The sequence below is a fragment of the Habropoda laboriosa genome, unplaced genomic scaffold (assembly GCF_001263275.1).
Source record: "Habropoda laboriosa isolate 0110345459 unplaced genomic scaffold, ASM126327v1 scaffold126, whole genome shotgun sequence".
Lineage (NCBI taxonomy): Eukaryota > Metazoa > Arthropoda > Insecta > Hymenoptera > Apidae > Habropoda > Habropoda laboriosa.
In genome coordinates this window covers 448,623-470,577 of record NW_017100288.1, presented here as the reverse complement: position 1 = coordinate 470,577, position 21,955 = coordinate 448,623, and the positions used below count along the sequence as shown (strand labels likewise).

General features: G+C 34.8%; 1 protein-coding gene across 2 annotated transcripts in view; it reads right to left on the bottom strand.

Annotated features, from left to right (window-relative positions):
* LOC108573737 (TBC1 domain family member 24) overlaps positions 1–18,662 on the bottom strand; it is a 52,369-nt gene extending 33,707 nt beyond the window's left edge. For both annotated transcript variants that reach the window (XM_017936212.1, XM_017936213.1), the window contains exon 1: positions 18,171–18,662. The gene's annotated coding sequence lies outside the window, so the exon portion shown is untranslated. The remainder of the gene's footprint in view (positions 1–18,170) is intronic.
* Between the last annotated feature and the right edge of the window lie 3,293 nt (positions 18,663–21,955).

Here is a 21,955-nt window from a genome sequence, read left to right as displayed (position 1 = left end):
CGCGCCAGAGGGAGAGAAGGCAGGGAAGAGAGCGAAAGGAAGAAAAAATGGTGGGGTAATTGAATTTGCATGGAAGAGTAAGTTTTAAGCCGCTTAGAAAACAACATGCACAAACCAAAGAAGACCCGGTGAACACTTTTGACCGGCAGACCTCGATATATTCGAATACCTATCGGGTAATGGTCACATTTAACCCTAAACGTACCACGCCCGGTCGAACGATCGGTTTTAAATCAAATTTTAAAGATAAAAAAAAATTCCTTCTTTATTTATTTTATTTTACATAGCAAAGTTTATCGAACAAGAACGCTTTCTTATATAAAATAAAATAAATAATAAATAAAAAGGAACTTTTTTTTATTATTATCTGGAGACCAGTTTCTGCCTCGTTTCCTGTATTAAACTGACAATCAATGTGCTCTTTTCGCAAAAATATCATTATTTCGTATAGGTGTACATAAAGTGCTCGTATAGTTAGCGTTAACCCTTTCATCTAACGATTCTTTTTAATTCCTACGTAATTTAGCCTCGACTATTCATTGCTTTAATATAAGATCAAGTAAAATATATATATGTATACCGGGTGTCTGTTTTATCTCAATACAGCGAAATATCTTTTAGGGAAATGATGTTAGGAAAAAAATGTTTTAGCAAAAGTTGTTTGGTACGAGGGGGGAAATTATGTGGTATAAATATTTTTTTTGTACCGGGTATGGTGGGGGAGATTTCAAAGTCAGTTTAATTTTTTTAAATGGAATGCTATATTTCTTTATACATAATATGATAGTGTATGTTCAGACGAGTCCAACGAGGTGCGGACAAAGTATACAATCTATATACAATTTGTATTTCTAACTAAAATGCAAATTTACTAGAAATACAATTCTTTCTTTTAACATCGCACTAACTGCTCATACGTGGTTATTAGCGACGATGATGTGGAGTAAATTATACTACAGGAAATTAGATTTTATTAATTTGTATTTTGCAATCGTCAGACTTAAGTTGAAGTTGAATTCAGAGCTAAAATGAAAATTTATTAGAAATACAATTCGTTCTTTATTTTTAATCGAGTTTCAACGTCGCACTAATTGTTGATACGTGGTTATTAGCGACGATGATTCAGAGAAAATTAAGTTTCTCAGCTGCGAGCAATAACTTGTTTGATTTCTAACATAGAAAAATGTACACCGGGGTGGAATTTCATTCATGACGACAGCTTTTAAGGGTTAATGGGATACATCATCCTGAGTCGTCTAAAAATAGGTAAAGTTTGTGAATTTTTTTCGCAGGTAACCACCAACTGCAAAATTTCAACTTTTTCAGAGGACATAAACGTAACATCCACCTTTCTTCCCCTAATTTTTAAAAAGTAAAACGTAACACGTATATATGAAAAAAAAAATGGATAATTGATCTTGGAGCTGTTTTAACGTAAACTGCAATCTCATTGACAATCTCCTCAAGAATAGCTCTATGTTTTGTTTGTATATTTAGCGCAACCGTAGCTTAGTTTCGCGCGCAGCATTCTGCTCGACAAAGCATGAATGAAAAAGTTTGCGCAGGGAAATTTTAGCTCGTGATAAAACGAGATCGAACCTTTCTAAATATCATGTGTCGCGATTGTGCAAGAATTAGTTCTTGAATTATTTTTTTTGCAATAACTAACAACGATAGTCTTGCACGTATCTCACCTTTCTCGCTCAATTTCCATTGTTTCCTTTCTCCCAGAAGTGTTACACCACGAACGAGTTTATATTTATTACCTATCCTACTTCAAAGCTTTTAAACATCAACGCAAGCTTATCTTTCGAACAATAAATGAAGCTGTTAAATAGCTCTACACGCACCGGTAATTTTCATCGCTTAATTCCCTCGTTCACCTGCTGCTTTTTTAACACTAAAACTGCCGACCGGGTCAAAATGACCCGTTGGCCGACTTTCCAAAAGTGAATTTTCATGGTAAGTAAACGGTGATTGGAAAATTCGATTCGTACCGGTACAAATGGAAGCATACACGTAGAATATAAATTCGGAAAGTTACAAGCGACAATACTTACCAGTATAGAACATTCACGTTTGTTCGAAAGATGCTAATGGGTCATTTCGACGCGGTCGGTAGTTTTAGTGTTAACGAAACAAGAGATCAGAAGATTACAGTGCTTCGAGTGTGATAAGAAACTTTGTTTTAAAAAATTTGCAACGAAATATCGGATCACATTTGCACGTACAGAAATTCTACTATTGTTCTGTTGGAAAAAAAGAATCGGGTCAGGGCGCAGGTACGAATAATTTATGCAAATGCACCGATAGATCCCACACATTTCATGCTTTTTTTTTTACTGGACACTTTATATAGGCACGATCGACGCTGATACGTTGCGTTGTAAAGTTGCATTCTAGTTTATAGCAGTGACGAAAATAAACGAAATCTCGGTGCGAGTAAAAATAGCGATATTAGAAATAACAGATCGGACTTCAAATCTTTCTCATTACAAATCCAATAAAACACACCTATCTATCGTTGCATTCTTTTTTCCTTCTTATCATACTGAATTTTCTTCACTTTTTTCGTTAAGTCTCGCTGCAGGTTTTCCTGTTTTCGTTTTTACCGCGATAAATATACCAGGAAATGCAAATACCGTAAAAATAGAAAAATTGTAAGTAATAGAAATGATTCTGCGAAATGAAACGTGACGAATTGCTTTTACTTTGGTTTTTTATAAGTCAAGTTTTCATTTTCACGTTATTCTCGTTTACAGTAGTTTAGCGAGTTTGTTTGTTGGAAATAAATGAAGAATTATGTTAAAGGAATAAAGGCTGAGTAACGCGAGATTGCCATCGCGAGAAAAATGTTTAAACTATTTCTTTCATTCTTCAACTTGCACGATCTTGATCTTATATGCATGAATTAGTCTTGACGATTATCTTCGTTTGAAAAATTGAAGCTCACTTTGATCTTTCGAAAAATTGAAGCTCACTTTGATCTTTCGAAAAATTCAAAACACAAAAAGAAGTACAATTTCGTGTAAAATCTTTTTTTAACAGAACCGATAAATAAGGAGTTATTTCAGGTGGCAGCTCTTATTGACTCACCCTGTATGTTTACTATCAGGAAGCAATGAAACTATTTGTCAGGCTACTTCCGCGGAGTATCTATATTTACGGCGTGCATTAATTCCAATAATTTCACTTCTTAGAGTTGCATTTCCGTAGAGAACTATTTTTCCTATAGTAACACGGTGTATATACCTAGTGACAACTTAAGTTCCAAAAGTTTCAAGGTCTTTTTCACAGAACTAATTGCTTTCACGAACCGGTTGACAGTGCATATTAAATTTAGACCATTTTCTAGAACGAATGCCTGAGAGGAAGAGCGACGTTCCGAAAATCTAAGTATAGATTAAAATCGAATACTGCTATAGTTTTACGATCTTTAGTGTACAGACTTTGTGTCAGAAGTTTTTCAACATTCAGAGTTTCTCGAGTATTTGACAATTTTGTAAAGAAATTTCGGAGGTAGAACTGAGGAGATTAGAATTTATCGAAGCTATGGTAATAGGAAAAGATTATAACAGGTTTGTGCACATAAATTTCAGTGAAACTTTGTATGTAATTTCAGAGCTCCACAGTTTTAGGAATATTTGCACGGCTAAGTATACACGAGGAATAGGTAAAGCGATAGATTTCAAAATGAGAAAAAATTGTAAAATTGATAAGCACTAAAATCTAGTTAGAAATTAACACTTTCAAACTTCGCTTCCCTTCTTCTCAAAAACCCTAAGGAATCTAGTAAAATTTTCTTACTAAAAAATGTAAGAAAACAGTATTTCTGATTCCAAGCAATATTTTCAAATTCTAACCTACAAAAATGCGTAGTAAGGGCGAGCAAACGTGTGAAAAATATTTGCAAGAAATATCTACTACAGTTTCCGAGAGAAAGTTAGACAGGCTATTGCAACTCCCTTTAAAACACAGACTAAATGCCACTAATTACCAGACATAAATTCTGCAAGCGACATGTTCGTTTCCTTCAACGAGTTCTATGAACCGCTATAAAGGCTTGGTCTATAATTCATCCGCGTATCAACGTAGTAGCTTTAGGGTACATTTCACGTTTAAAAAAGCTCTGTGCGCGCAGTGTTGCACAAGGCCACGTGCGAGCGTATGAATTTCCGGTGGACGTTCGCAGTTCAGTTCAGTTGGCGTTCACGAATCGATATTGAAACGATGCTGGACGAGGTAAACCACCCTATCGCTGGCACATGACCAACGATTGGCTCATATGTTTATTAACGCACGATGGAAGAATGTAGTGAAGCGTATGTAGCGACTAAGTTATTTTTCCGAGAACGAGCGGCGGATTCAAAGACGGCCAACTGAGAAATTCGACGTGTAAAGCCGCGTCCTCAATGCGTCGACATTTGCCAATCGGCTTTGCTGATATTTGCGGTAGTTCCCCGTTTTATCATAGCGAATCGGTATCTACCTCGTTAATAGAAGAAAATGATCGGTGACGATTAGGTGATGATGGTTGCAACAGTGTTTATAGTAATTGTAAAAAAAAAAAGGGAAAACGATTAAAATAGAATTTTCTTTTTTTTTTTTCAATTTTATCATAATATTAATTTTTTAATTTTGTCGTTCGACCATTTTTTCTCCGTCATGTTGATCGCTGATACATTGATCGTATTTTTAACCCATTTGCATCGTTAGCGCATATATACGCGCAATTTTAATAGAATAATCGTAGACTACTGAAATTTCGTGTTAATGGCTTATTTTTCGTTTTTTTTTTTTCAAATGGTGCAAATTGGTTAATGTTTACCGACATCAGTCGGAAACTTGATTGGCTTTTTAAGGCATGAGACACAAGCCGACACGCATTTCTATCTTTGATTGACATTTGCCAATCGGCAAGAGCGCTCGGTAGTGTCAAATAAATGTAGATTTGTGATTGATGTCGGTAAATATCAAAAGACGTGGTGCGCGGGGCAATGGAGGTGCGTGTTCGACACAACGTAGTCAAATTTTAGCTCATTTCACCGAACGTTTTGTCGTACCGACGAGGTAGATATTCGCTACGATGCCGATGAAATGGGGACGTACCACAAATACCACGTTTCTAACGGTGCATTACTTTCTTGAAATCATTAGAATTTTGTTATTTCGTCTATTTCAGGCGTAGAATTTTGGGATGAATTTCAGTAGAATTTCAACAGATTTTTAAGATGTTACACTTTGGGAAAATGCAATGAAAATGAAATCTAGTTTTTAATAACTCTTCCAAATGGGAATATCCCCTAAACCCTGTAAGTTCGAGTATCTTAAACTTGTAGAAGTTTTTTGAGGATTAAAATAGTCTATTTTATACGTTGGATTGGGAGATTAATCACCTGGAATGCATGAAAATGTGAAAATCATGGATTTCTGGTATAGGATTCTGGAGTCCTCCTAAGATTTAGAGGATTAAATCAAAGGAAGGTGGTTAGGAGGTTCGAGGACCTCGAGTGGTCATTATTCTCTCCATCTGTATCACAAAGCGAGCAAGATTAATAATCTAACTTAAAATTCATGTCTGCTTTCAATAAACCTTCACCTTTTTCTAACACGCACATCTAAACGATTTCATAACGCAATTGCAGCGAGAAGAACGTCGTGCTTCGAATGTCAATCCATCTTCGAGGTTCATCTACTGACATCTTACGTTCATCACTGCGTTTATTCTCGGTCACTATCGTGCACTATTTTCATGCTCGCGGTATATATTTATAATCGCGAATAACAATTTTAAATTCTTCATTGCTGTTGGCGCCTACTAATTATAGACATGTGGCGGTTAGGTTATAGCAGGTGGAAAGAGAGATTTATTACTCGTCAGTAAGGCTACCCCTAAAGGAGACCCACAATATGCCACCTTAGATACGGGAGGATTGTTAGGGTACGTGGTTCATTTGAGAGTAAACCTATCGCAAGTTTCTCTCGAGAGTCAAATTTATTATTGAAAGTGCTAGGCGGAGAGAGCTGCAACAACATGATTTGAGAGTAATCTCGAGAGCAATTATCATAAAGAACTCTTAGGTACCCTTAGACTCCGGTTGGAAGTTGTATATATACAAACGGGAGCTTTTAGGAGGACTAGCGAGAATTGGTCATTAGCCCGTCCCTCTGGTGGAGGAGCGTAGGAAGTACCGCCACAGGTATTTCCCTCCACTGCACCCCTTCGATAAACAGTGAGACCCATATGTTCCACTTTAGAACTCGAATAAACATTAATTTCAATTCAGTATTCATTAAACATATACGCCATGAACGGTAGATAAATAATAAATATTTAAAAATAATAATTTGGGTATGAAAGGGTTAATTATATGTTGCACACATGTTGATGAATGATTCTCAAAAGATAGAAGCAACATTATCTACATTTTTCAAAGGACAACAACGTTCATATTGTTTTTATTGTTTTATGATTTGTTGAGGAAATAATAAATGATTGTACTCTGCTCATTTGAAGGGGATCATTTGACGAGAAGTGCTGTTATAAATAACAGATTTAATTATTGTTTATTCACTGGTATGCACGGAGATATGTTAAGAAAGTAAAACATATTTTTCAAGATATGAACCAATAAATTGTTCGTTTCAATGGACACGTCAAATGAACCACAATATTATCAATTTTAATCTATGTATGTCGGACAAAAGAGTTTTGAGAAACCAATTATACGTAATCTTTGACAATTTTGCAAAATCATTCAGTACATTACAAGATACGTGGGATTGAAATACTTTTTTATACATCAATACGGTCATCTGTTATATCATGAAATCAACAATTTATAGAATGCCTGTGGCAACTTTTGAAACTCTAATTTCGTTTTTAATTAATTAGAAGAAATTTCAGGGGACAATTACCTTGCTCGATTATCAATTCTTCTTCTACCCAATATTTAAATCATTTCACACATTCAGATTAGATTGAAATAAAACACTTTTATTAAAAACAATAGTTGAATGTAGTATGCCAATAAACCACATACTATCGCAGAGTTAATTAAAACATGATTGATAAAAGTTCGAGTAATCGAAACTACTCGATTGCAAGGAATAATGGAGAATTTTCTGACCCCACAACCTTCCCTTGTCGAGCAGGTCACTTGAAAAATGTTATCTTAAAAAAATAATTGACTAATTAATAAATTGCATTATACAAGTATCTCGTTGTATTGCTACACCCGTTATATATGTATATAAAAAAAAAAAGAATACGATAATTACCTATAAAAAGTTGTACTTTATTTGAAATTGCTTCTAAATAAATATCTGCGTGTAATTATAAGAAGTTAGGCTTTATTTTAGTTGTTATTTTAGTTCGATGTTAAAAATATTCACAACATTCATTTTGTATCGCCATATCGATACTATCGATATTTCAACTTTCGATCGAAGTTGCACGCGGGTCACTTTTCGAACTCGCGGGCATGTGTAACGTTCGTAAATATTTGATAACAACGCAATCGAGGGGGTGGGGATGAAGTTAACGCTCATTGGATTATGACAAAATCGTTGCAATGCGAATGTAACATCGTCACGAGCCCGGAGAGACGACGGTGTGCTCGTGAAAGCGTTTACGACTTTTAAAACACGCGAAAGTGCAGAATTACGGAACGCGAGTTTTAACGTTCGATACAAAAATAGTAGCCGCGCGGCGAGTCATAGACTTTGATACTTTCTAGAATCAAAATATTTTTCTATGGTACCGGAGCGATTGTAAATTTACTTTGTACGCGTTTCCTGCCAAGGATTCGCATCGAACCACAGTAATAACATACACATTCACTACCAACGAATCGTTTTGGAAATTCGTTTACTCGTTCGATGGGTTTAATGTTTCGACTCCCAACAGAAATTTATATCGTTGCAGTGATTTGCTATCGATAGATATCACACTTCTCGGCGTTATCGCGTTCGCGTTCTTATTTGCTTCTTTTTTTTATTTTAAACATTGTATCTTGTCACTAGTAGACCGTGCTAACTTGAACTTAACCTAATACGTACTTAACCTACCTAGACGTACGCTTTTAGACGACCGTTATAGGTTAGGTTTGATCCGCCCCGATCTAGATTTTCAACGAAAACTGCACGTTAATAAAGAACTCAATTTCGCGACGCAAATAGAGGATCAAAAGTCCAGTAACGCTTATTCCTGCAATTTTATGCATATCGATTTCGATAATCCACATTTTTCGTTTCGAAATAACATTAAACGACTATAAAACGTCGGTAACGTACCATCGAACATATTAAAACGTGAAACATCTGCAGAAATTTTTTAACGTTCGTAAACACATTGGTAATACGTGCATCGAAATATTTCGGTCATACACATACACGCGCACGCGCGTATACTTCATCTAATTTATCGAGATTGATATTTAAATATCAGATCCGTGCGATACGATTAAAAACCTTATTGATAGCATCGCCTTTTGTTAGGCGGTTATCCATCAGATTGCACGTTATCACGTATAAATCATATCATAACAGATTTACGATCGATCTGTCGCTGCTTGTAGTCCATTAACGAAGGCTTGAATACTTAAGCGTGAAATAATAACGCCTATGTAAATAGATAAGTCTTTTATTTGAACGTGTTTGCAAACACGGAGGCAGTTGAAGTGCCTTTCACATTTGAAATTTCAGCTTAATTAACAATGCTAATATTCGATGTTATTTTAATTATTAAGCAGCCCAGAAATGATTGTACCCTCAACTTAATTATCTACGAGAAATAAATATGAAAATCAAATAAATTTATAAACAGTTCCAATGAAATAAATAAACTATTTGTCAAATCCTACAAAAAAAATATACAGTATCGTACATTAAGGGTAAACAAGTTTTGTTTAAAATGAAATTTTTTCATTCAATCAACCACCGTTCTTCTTTCCTTCGATTTCAACGAAAGATTGAGGTAGGAAATATAGAGATAAGTTTACTGATCAAAATAATAGTAGTTACATTTATTTCTGTTGATTACAACGAACGTAACCATGGCAACCGTGAATTTTTAGAAGTGACTGCACATTAATACATCGATCGCAGTATATATTTCTTATTGTTTAATGTAACAGCGTGAAAACGTTAGTGAAGTATTAATAAACCAACGTACAAAACAAGAATTATGTAGACCTTTCAGTATGTTAGAAAAAAACTTCGTAAAAACTGCCCACTTTTTTCCTATGCCTCCGAGCTAATATGTATCATGTTTCAACCTAACCTCAAAAACATCGCTTAACCTTAAAATCTGTACTATATTACACGGTTAAAAAAGATACTAAACCCCATGACCAAACTCACGTTTAATATACAAACCTGTTAGTGTTAGAAACAACAGATCACGAAATATAAGAAATTCATAATTTCGAACATTTAACATTCCTCGAGCGAGCGTTCGCGCGCGAACTGATCGCAATCGGCGAAATCGTTTTAGCATATCATCGACGCTCGGTCTAAATTGAACGAGCCCGTTTAACAAAGCGAAACAAAAACGAAATTGAAAGATTACAACTATTACCGTGGCAAAAAGTTTAATTACGTAGGCAGCGTCGTAAAAGTGGCGACCAGAGCGTAGAGAGGGTTAAATCGTCCGATACGAGCGGAGTGGAACGTTGAACGGTTGATTAGCGAGTTAAAAAAGAATTTAGCGAATAAGCGCCACGAGCCCTGGCTCTGCCAGAGATTAGAGTTTCGTTTCGTTTCATCCCGTCTCGTTCTCTACCTATACACGAAAGTCCCTGAAACGAGAACTGCCTACTTCCGAGTAATAAAGCCCAATGCCGTAATCATCGTGATTTAACGACACCGACCCAAGTGCCGCGTAGGGTTCAGTTCTGCTGTCGTGCGAATCGTTTTTCTGACATCGAACTTTCAGCATCTCTTTTTTTCTCAGAGACTGAATTCGACGTGAATTTCTCATTGTGAACGCAAATATTACACGTATTAATGCGCTAGAGAATAAAATCGTTCATGTTGCAACGTTACCATTTTGCATGCTGATGTGCCTACGTGGATTACACTTAATCTACGACGTGTTCACATGTACGTGTTAGTGGATCAGAAGGAACGTTTAGTAACGTAACGCGAGGATTAGTGTTATTGCGTTGGTGGATGAGTATTGCCGTTGTACAATATAGTGTACCAAGCTTTCTTTGGATTATCGCTGTTTTACGACTGTATGATTTTTAATACGGGGTTGAACGTAAAATGGTAAGGAAGTCTGCGAACATAGTCGGTAATAAAGATATTCCCTCGAAGTAGCATGGTAATACACTAGTGTTTAACGATTTAGTTATATGGAGTGTTGCCAATTTTTGAATTGATGCTTAGTTGAACGTGAACTGACAAAAAAAAAAAAAAAAAAATTGGAAAAATTATAAAAAGGTAGGAACCTTATAAAAAAAAAATGACAAACAGCTGATTCAATCTGTCAGTGTTTACAGAAATTGTAATGTCGAAGAGAACACAAATAGTGTATAAGAATTGCAATCAACTATACGTGTGTTCTATAGATGACAGAAACGTGTTGAAATAAAGAGAAATGTTTTAAAATAAATCATGTGATAAACTTGCTACACTACAGTGCACAAATCCGTGCAACAGTACCTTGTACACTAGTGTAGGATAATTAATTTTAAATGTATTCAGAGAAATAATGATTAAAAAGGATGTACACGTAAATCAGAGAGGAGGAAAAAAAGGAGATTGAAAATACAATATGGAATAAATGTACACATGCATTGTTACTTACTTATATTAACAGTGTACGAAAATACAATTATTCGCCTAACGTTCGTTATTATCGTGCACGCGTCTAAAACCATAATACGAACTATTGAAACGTGAAAAGATAATGAGAAACGTTTAAAGATACGATAAGTAATAGATTTGCTACCGTGGCCGCGCACCAACTATTGTATACACTAGTGTACAAGAACTCGGTCATTCATACTGGGGATCGTTATCATGCGAGCGCGTCAGTGTTCACAATACGATCCAGTGAAGCGTGTACGGACAAAGAGGAACGTTTAAAAACATGGCAAAGTGCACTGTATCGTGTTCCCCGCAAATGGAATTATTCATGCGGGATCATTACGTTAAAAAAAACTTTACTTCTAATTGCCATAAATTATTCAGCGTAACGAGATTCGTGATTCCAACAGCGATCTCTGATATTTTAATAATTCATCGATAATATAAATAATTCAAGGGATTCTCGTTGGCGAATGTAATTTAGGAAAAAAGAGACCGAAAGAAAGAAAAAAGAAAGAAAAATAACTGCCAGACTGGTTCGAGGAAGTTAAGAGGCATAAAATTCCGTTTCCATTGAAATTACAACTTCCTCTCTGTGTTAGTTCGACTTCTTCGTGAATTAAAGCGACGTTTATTAACAAACTCCACGTCGTGCAAAGTTTAAGGTTTCTCGGGTAGAACCTTGGAAAACTGGTCGAAAGGTGACATTGGTAATGGTCAGTTATAGGAATATAGTGATAATAATGCTTGTCAATATTTTACAATTCTATCTCTGATTCTTCCTTATTGTTAGAATATACACGATTTTATTTATTTGAACAACAATTTTGCCTCTGATAAATATTGCTTTGCTAATCGTTAATGAACTTGTTCTTCGAGAATTAATATCGATAATTAAATCGAATGTTAACGATTTCAATATGGCGGATGTATAGACGTAACGATAAATGGTTCCAGCAATCGCGTTGGATTTCCGTCGGGAGAAGTTCAAAAAGCGTTCCATGGAAATTAAAGAAGCGTGAAGCTTCACAGAAATCATAATTTTCTTGCATGTTTACGTGAAAACCTCCACTCGGGAGAGTAATAAACCATTCATTGAGAAACTTTCGAGTGATTGCGTTTTATTACGCGTTAACGCGCCCCGTTATGTGTTTAACGATTCCGCCTGAACGTTTTCTTTCGTGTTTTAAAAAATACCTAACCGTACAACAGCACACGCCTCTGCGGAGGATTTTTGTTGTTGGAACGAAAATGGCTCTCTCTCGAGAGAGAGAGCCGGTAAGAAGAAATCTTTTTTCAACCTACAAGAAACATACACACTTTCCTACCTAATTTCACTCGAAATATGCTATAATTGTGTTTACGTAACTAAAAATAATTTCCTCGCCAGCTGTAAAATACTCAACGAGGAATTTTTTTCTTCCTCTATCTCGGATATCGTAACGTAGATTGAGATTACGTGGCATGAATATTTATAGCGGGGCATATTTAACGATTATAACGCATTGAAGGAACTGTATATTCTTTACACTATTCGTCTTTTCAATAATTCAGAAAATTGATCGATAACTTTGGATAATTCAGGATGCGAAAGTTGATCGATGGGTAAAGTTGAAAATTGTTTTCGAAGAATTTTCCGATGAGAGTGCATTTCCGGTTTCACAGTTACATATTAATCGCGTTTCTTCGTAAACAACAAAATCCATGCCAAAAATCTCCCTTCTAAGAATATTATACTAGATGAGTCAATTCTGCGTATCTAACGATCCTAACCGCAGTTGCAAAAAGTATGTATATCAATGAAACGTCGAAAACAATTTGTTTCGGGGAACTTCAACCAGCGCCAAATTTGTTCAAAGAATTTTTCTGACACGAACAGAAACCACGCTCTTTTAATCAGCTCTGTTCGTGAAACCACCTGACGAAACGAAAATAGCAACACACATCCGGGCAAAAAATAAAAATTAAAACGATCGCCAAGAAATCAGGATTGTAATTTCTTCGGAACAATGCAATATTCATGTATCGCAATCGAGGAACTTTTCTTCTACAGATAGTTATATCACTAATTATACACACACCGGTGTTACGTATTTAATCAATTAAACACGAGGAATCTCATTAGCGTTTACGGTATCGAAAGTTATGCTCGACGTTGCACTTCTCTTTATTAAATTGCACGCTCATTCTGAATTTCATAATTCGCGTGAGTCATTACGCGCGGATTAATCGTGGACTGGCGTTCGAAGAACCCGCCGTTGATTCACTGATCATTCATCCCGAGGAAAGGATCGGATTCGAATGGTTTCGGACCGTTTTAAAACTGATTTCAGCCCACGTTCCACGTACCGGGTGTCCGAATTTTTTTCTCGATCAAATTTTGTCAAACTTCGTCAGTATGTTCTGTGGGTATAGATAAGAGAAAAATGTTATATGAACATAGGTGATTTGAAGCTTTGTTAAAAAGTTATGACAATAATACGAAATACGAAGAGAACGGTTAACGGATTTTGAGGTTATGATACAAAATGGGAATAGTCTGTTTATGTAAGCTGTATTTACGATCTGAGATCGCAACTTTTGCCAGTGGCATTCCTCTTGTCTTGTATCATAGCAACCGCAAGTTCGTTAACATTCCTTTCTATTTTGTATTTTTGTTATTACTTTTTAACGAAGCTTCAAATTACCTACGTATTTTTTTCTTACTTATACCCATAGAACGTACTGACAAAGTGTGGCAAAGTTTGACCGGGAAAAACTGAGGCACCCCGTATATTGGAATTTCTAGGTTAAAAGGCTACTCATGGGATGATCGTTCGTTCGATATATCGCTACGATTATCGTCGATGAAGTGTATCAACAAACAACGCGGGAATAATGAATAGATCGTGTTTCTGGTTCAATGTTGGCAGGAAAATGGAAAGTTTTCTCCGTCGTTTATGGAAAACGATGATTTATAAATTGGTGCTGTTTTATTGGAAACAAAGAGAAATTGTTCAACAGGACAAATAGTGGAGAAACTTTTATTAAATTATTTTAATAACACCATTTATATTTTTTAAAGTACCAAAACGATGGTGTCTTTTTTTAAAGAAAAACTGAAAAATGTTTGATGGCATTTTTTGAGATAAGACATTTTAAGTTTAAACAAGTGTTATTTGGAAAATTTCCCATGTTCAGTTATGCAAGATAAAACTCAAGTTTCGAAATTGAACGATAAGACATATCGCGAATTACCGAAACGAACTTTTGGGAAATATGAGTCACACGTGGAAATATTGAAAATAAAGAATTTTTTAAATGAATAAAATTGCTATGGTAAATTTAACGATATGATTTAAACTATTTGATAACAACAAATGAAGAAACGTTAAATTTAAAGCTTCTGTAGAATACTTAAATACAACGTGCATGGAAGCTTTCCTATCACCATAAAATTCTATTTCCAATGTCTATTACAAAGTAGTCTCTATGTAATCTTGAGGTCAAAGAATTTTACTAGCCTATTAAAAGTTTGGTATAGTTCCAAGTTTAAAGTGTATAGCCTTTTATTCGAACTTTTGCGTCAAGCGTTATTAACTCTTTTCAATCTTTTTCTACATTTAGCAGTGACGTGTGCATAGGTGGCTATTAAACAGAATCGTTAATTCGTTTCTCACGACTGTGAAAACAAAAGGAAACATCCAAGGAAGTACAAGAAAGAATCAGCATAAGGCTACATCTTCGAAGAAATTATCTGACGAATTTTATGCAGCATCGCTTTTCCACAATTCTTTCACTGATGTTCGATAGAAATAACAAAAGGCTAAAAAATTCCAGTTGAACTGGAATAGTAGAAAAATTCATTGGTGGAATTTATTTTCAAAACAATCCGCGAAATAAATCCAGGTAAATCGAATTAAATATAGAATCGAGATTCAGCAAAGAAAATATTATTTAAGTATTGTAAAGTATTTTGTAAAACAAGCAAAATACTAATACTTTCTTTTCTCTATAACGAAACAAAGTCTGCTTAATGTAACTTCCAAATACAAAGGGAGAATGGTCAACAAAAAACACACTGTCTACATCTAATACAACGGCTTGGGTCAACGGTGACCTTGGTAAATCGTTTTGAAGGCACGGAACGCATTAACACTCTCGAAAGTCGAAACACATGTCTCGCAGGCCTGGAAGAGAATCACGACTTTTTGTAACCTTTGTACTCCTTGAACTGGCCTTAGAAAAATCCTACCTAGTGCACGTGCACGAATATGTATTCGAAAATCTGGGCGTGATTAAATATTCAAATCGAACTGCCGCGGCACGAAGAGAGACAGAGAGAGAGATAACGCGAGGCAGCTGTTTTCGTTCCACTTTTATTTCGGATCTTCTTCGTTCATAGCGCGAAAATAAGCGGACGCCTGGGATTTAAATGTCGCCTGGCGTGTAAATTTACCGTGTACCACGTTCACGTGCCACACCTCCGATAAGTAATCGTTAAATAATGGCCGTGCGAACGCTCGGTATTTCATTTGTTCGGTTCATTCATTTGCGACCTGCGGAATTTTCAGCGATTCCATTACCGTTCGAGAAGTTGATACACGCCTGATAGCGAGAATGAAATTAATTAAAATTAGCGGAATATCTATGGTCACAGGCAGCGATGTACAAGGTGATAAAATGAGAAATTAATTAAATTACACTTAGAAGGACATGGTTGTAGAAGTTAACTGCAGTTTGCGCGAAACTCGACGACCTGGATTATTTAATTGGCAATACTGTCAAATAATATCAATTAAAATTATGTTTAACATATGTCGTAAGATTAAATTTCGTTTTCTGTTGTATTTGTTTTTCTTTTTATTCGGTTTATCACGTACCGTTGTTTATTTTGTAACTACGTTATTATCGTATCTTTATTATATATTTATTTTTTTTATTAACAAGTACCAAGAGTTAGACACACGCTTTTAACAACACTGTATGAGATACTACCATCAACGTTGGCGACGAATTAGCCACTGCTTTCAGTTTAGAACAGTGGTTCTCATTTGTGATGCAAGTTAAAAAGTAAAGAAAAACTGAATGTATATTAAATTACTTACATTATATTTAGAAACAGAAATACAGTTTTATTTGAGATCGTTTGTTTTACAATGAAGTTGTCCCACTTCATATTTCTAAGTACTTTATGACTGACTTCGTATAAATAATACAAATTTAGGAGAATAATAATCTAGGTAATAATTCATCTGAATAACGTGCAAATTTTGAAGTCTAAATATCAATAGTGTCATAGAACAACCTAAATTTCAAAATAGCAGTTGAGATTCACTGATGCATGCTGAAAACGGTGACAAATTTATGGCGAATACTCATGGCAACGTCTCGTAAATCATCCGCCAGAAATGTATGCCATTTTAACTCATAAGATTCACTCGTGAATATCCTGTAACATAAAATCAATAATAATAGATGGTTCGGTGAAAAAGATAAAGTGACCGTGAGGTATTCAATTTCGTTACATTCGTGTTTCCCTTCCTCGAGCGGATAACTTTTATACAAACAGCTTGCTTATGTCCTTGACAGTTTAAGAAATAACTGTTATGTACATATTTATACTATGCAGTATTTATAAATCTTCGCATAAATTGCGTGAACGTTATATATCGAAATAAACGCGGCATGTTAATTTTTGAAGTTAACATGTAACTACAGAATTCGAACGATGCGAATCGCCAATACAAACACGCGAGCACGGTGGTGGGGGGTTAACATTTCATGTACGACACATGTAAACGATGAATGACGAGGAATTCGTACGCGATCTTATTCCATCTTGCTGTTACCATAAAGACAGGTCGCAACTTTGTTTAAATTCGTTCTGTGTTTACATGTACGCGATTAACATATGTCCACTAAGTATAAAAGTATTAATGAAAGAAACTCACTAGATTAAAAAGGTAGTAACAATGGATAATATAATAGGTATCCGAAGTAATAAAGTATTATCTTTTAAAAACTAAAATATTTAAATTACACGATCAAGTAAATTGTTGTACGTGTGCAAAGACAATCCTCTATTGACAATAAGTAATTAGAGATCATTTAGGACGAATGTTTGCTCGGCTATGTCGTGAATTACGCACATATAGTTCGAGGGTGACTCGCGCGAAGTTCGTCACAAACAAAATGCCCGTACTAGTTACTAATATTCACGTGCGAACACATTTGGCTGGCAGTAACGATCCATGAAGTTGCGCGTCAGATTATTCGGCAAATTCGTTTCGCTTATCTATTCATTTGCTTTTTTTCTACGTAATTTATGTATTTCACGAAATATTTATGTCACACACCGGTTGACCACATATACGACTTACTTTTAAAAGTAAAAAAAAAAAATTTTAAATATTTATATTCAATCAACAATCGAATTGAATTCTCACTCGGGCAATATTGAAAAAAAATCACAAGCAACGTCCGAGTGAACCGTCTATAACTTGCACGTTTAAGAATTTTGCTATCTGAAAATAGACTAATTGACTTATGTAATTCAGTAAACGCGGTCCCTCGGTTTTCAAGTGGGAACGGAACTGCACGATTTCCACGACAAAACGCTCGATGTTCCGTACGTTACGCGGAAGGATCTTTGATCTAGCCGGTTTCACATCCGCGGCAACACGAATATACCCTTATCATCGGTAAATTCATCGTCGGTCCCTGGGCGAGACAACGGATGCAGCCAGGCGGACAATTTACGAACAGCATCCGGCGCCGATCTAAAAGGCGCTCTCTGTAAAGTAAGCATCGCGATCTGGATTAACCTTCGTGGAGATTTCAGCGGCAGACATGCCGATTCTCGAGTGGCCAAAGATGGGAGGATCCCACTCGACGCTTACTGACGTTTATTACGCGTTCGTAAATCACCCTGGCGAATGTCCGCGAATGCGTGCAACAAGGAAGAATTTCGTAATCTGAGGCCTCGGGGAGAATCGTACACGACCCGAAAGAGCCTTTGACCAGAGAAAATTGATGCAGGGCGGAGCCTAGAGTTTTCGTGCTTGGAAAAGCGCAGGCGATATTGCTTCCTCCGGGTTACCGGCCCTCTGATCAATATTAATACGTGACACCGGCGAGAGGGCGAACTGGTAAGACACAGACGGTGCGTCGACCAAAGAAAGAAGATAAGAAAAAAAAAAAAAGGCCGGGAAGGGACAGAACATGAATTATCACACGTTCTCAATCACGCTCGACAAGGCACACAAGACAAATGAAGAACGATAAAGGGTAATAATATGTAACAGAGGAAAAGACAAAGTTCACAAGAGCGAGAAAGAGCGAAGAGGATACGCTGTTGATAAATGTGTATTTACCGCCAATCTAGGAACGTCCACAGTCTCGTCGGTGCAGCCCACCTCGATGGTTGAAACGCGACAATATAGACCCTTGTTTCTCGCCCTAGCACGCAGCATGCAACACTTTTATATCCCCGTAAAGCGGTCCACGGCCCGTCATCGATAAAATCGTTCGCAGGAAATCACGGCAACTACTGTCAACGATTCAGAAGGGCGCGGAGATCAGGGTTGAGGCACTCTATTCACTCACGACACGCACTTTTCTTGTCGGCCTTAATGCTTTAGCGATTCTCTATACGTGCACGAAGTCACGGTTGTATAATTAGCACTGCTGTTACTGTCACGTATATTCCCGTATATAGATTTGGTTTCTTCTTGACGGTACGCGCGTCCGTTACTATGAACGAAAATTCGAAATTGCTAGCTTACAGGTATCGGTACAAGCGGAATCGCTACGGAACAACTCGACCTCGCACGTACGGCCACGATACGTCCGTGTATTGCATTCTTTCAAGACCTACTGCGGGATCGCGATTTTCGGCTCTTCAACTCATCCAGTGGTGCCCTCCTATGGCGAGCGTAACCCAAGAGTGCGTAGAATGTAGAGAGGCATTGGTACGTACGATTCTGATCATGTAGTTTTCATGTAGCGATGACAGATTAGTTTTCATTATCTTCATATTATAATTTTACTTATAACAATTGAAATTTATTATTATGAACAAATTATTCTATTAATATACGAGAAATATCAACAAAGTTTGCTTAATGAACTTTGCTCAAAGACTTATAAAATATTTAGGTTTAATTAAAACATTAATGGAAACAGTTTCAAACGGTTTTTGAAGCTATCGATCAATATCAATATTCTAAAAATTAAATTGATTTATAAGAAATGTTAATACAGAACTTTTTGACTATGGGTAATGACTTTCTCTTTTTCCTGTCAATATTTAAGAATACTTTTCTGTATATAAATAACAACATGGAGGATGTGATACTTTTGTATCGGGACATTTGAGTGCAACAACAGCATCTAGACTATGAATTCATAAAATAAATGTATTGTATAAAACAAATTAAATAAGGTTATTAAGTAGCATCTTATAATTAGTACTAGTTAGTACAAAGAAAAGTAAATTATTATATTTCTATACATATAATTAGCACATTAGTACTATCAGTACTTGTATGACGCACAAAAATTATTATATCCTAAGTATAAATTGTATTTAAACTATATATACAACATCTTGAATGTATTGTATTATAATACTACAGTATTGTTTTAAATAAATGAAATAAAGAACACCACATATTATTATAACAACAACATATAGCACTTTTTGAATATGAGTAATATACTCTACTTGTTGTAGAATGTTTCAACAAAATTCAAATAAGCAAAATACATTTTAGCCAATTCATAATCAAAACTCTTTCCATATATTATACAAGTACTGTAATAAGAAAAATAATGGCCATGTTTTGAATTACTTTGGTCAAAAGGTTTACATTTTTCAGTTAAAAGAGTTATTTTTGAAAGTTTGTTTTGAAAGAAGCAGATATGTGTAACAATACTTACTGTATTAATATCTATAGGATCATGTAATTTTACCATCAAGTAATAAATAAGCAAGTAATTAGGTTTTATTTTAATATAGACAAACATTTCATTTATAGAAAACGTGTAATACTTTTAATGAAATCCTTTTTATAGTATTAAATTTGAGTAAGAAAAGAGTACTGAATATTTAAACTGTTTTTAGAATTACTAGAGTTAATTTACCATTAACATATTTCAGAATATTAAGAATATTTAATACATACATATAAACAGTGAATGCAATGGTATATGTATTCTCATCTAAAACAGTGTAGTAGTTTTTTACTACTTGATCATTTGATGATTATTGAAATGCAGTTGGCTCTAACACATTTTTATTTCACTTTCTCATACACCTATTACAAAAGAAGCAATAACATTCGATCGAAAAATTCATACTCATATTACAAATATTCAACATACTCAATAATAGTTACTGGCAGAGCAAACGGAAGAAAAATATATTTTCCTGATAATCTGTAAGTAATGATCGTAGGTACGTATATTAATCGCGTGTGGATCACGTTACATAAACACGTGGCTTTAAAACGGCGCGTGTTGCAGCACAGTAAGAAAAATATGCATAGAAAAATATGACCAGCTACGTAATAAATCGCACAATTAAACGCGTGAGCACAGTGTTACGTTTATTTCTTCTCAAATATAGCTGTCGGAATTTTTTTTTTCGCGTCAGGGTGTATAATTGAAAAGGGATATTGAATATAATGGTTATTATAGTAATCGCTCACTTACAAATGATATGCTCAGTGAATTGTTTTTCGTTCTTCATATGAATCGCGGTTACGCGTATACTTAGTTTTGTTTCGTGGTATAGTGTTCTACACATGTACAGAGTCCTATAGATGAGACACATACATATAATATAAATACCATTCGATATTTTTTTGCGTGGAGATATAATAAATTTCAATTCGCAATTATAATTTTTCAAGTATAAACTAGAGATGGATAAATCCCTTAAATAAGTTATCATGACATCTGTAGCGTTTTGATATTCTATTTTGGATGATTCATACATTTTTCTGGCAGTTCTACTGTAACTATTTTACGATAACATGAGTATACATTTCGAAAGTATGTAATGTGAATTGATAATGAATTATTTATTATGATTTTTTAAGTGAAAAATGTCTGAAACATTAGGAAATATGTTTATAGATTTTTAAGAAATATATCATAATAAACTGGGGTCACTATATCAATTACATAAAGTACTTAAAATTGCAATTATTTATGCAGGATTGCTATGATTCTCGTGTTATTTTAGTTGAAAATTTTATTTAAGGGATGGATCCAGGGTCAGTACCATGAATAATATTTCGAATCTATTAACTTATTCATAAAAACAAAGCGTAACAATTCATTTTCACGTAGGAATACAGCAATTATTAAAATTATTCGATTTATTATTAATATTTAGATTGTCGAATAATTCTGATAATTTTTTCTCGGACTGTATAACGTAATGCTTTTGTAATTAACGCGTTGATACTTTTACAAAAATTACATAATGTTAATGTGCAACTTTCACAGAGGTTTTTAAAACTTAATGTTACGATAATTATGCAATTTGTTGTTTGTGTAAAGCAGCAATAAAATATACAATTTATATATTGTAATTAGTCTAATTTAATATTTACATTTAAAAAATGTAAATTCCTTAAAATTGGTTCTGTTATTTCTGAATTTACCCTTTAATATTCCACGAAAATATAATTTTTGATTGCTAGTAATTTTGATCGAGAAAAATGAATTCGAAAATATTTGTTCGATGTGTAATTGAATGTACTATACCTTAAAGTTCGTTTATCTGTCAAATATAGTAGCGAAAAGTATCTTTATGCTTTCTTTTCTTAAATAACATGCAATTTTGGTAACACGTTAATTGTTGAAACGCTAGAAAATTGTACTAGTTATTGTTAAAAATTATTTACAAATTAAACTGATTTGTATTAGGGAATTCCTGTAAATTACAAATTGCTCTCTTATATGAATAATTATCAGTGGATTTTGTTAAATACGTTGTTATTATACAATGATATATTGTGTATATTTATGCATACGTTACATGTACTATTATTAATACCTTTATTTCGGCGTGCAATTATATGCTGTCATTTACTGCGTAAAACTCTGCTTTCTTTCTTGATAAAGACCACGTAATTACCGATTGATT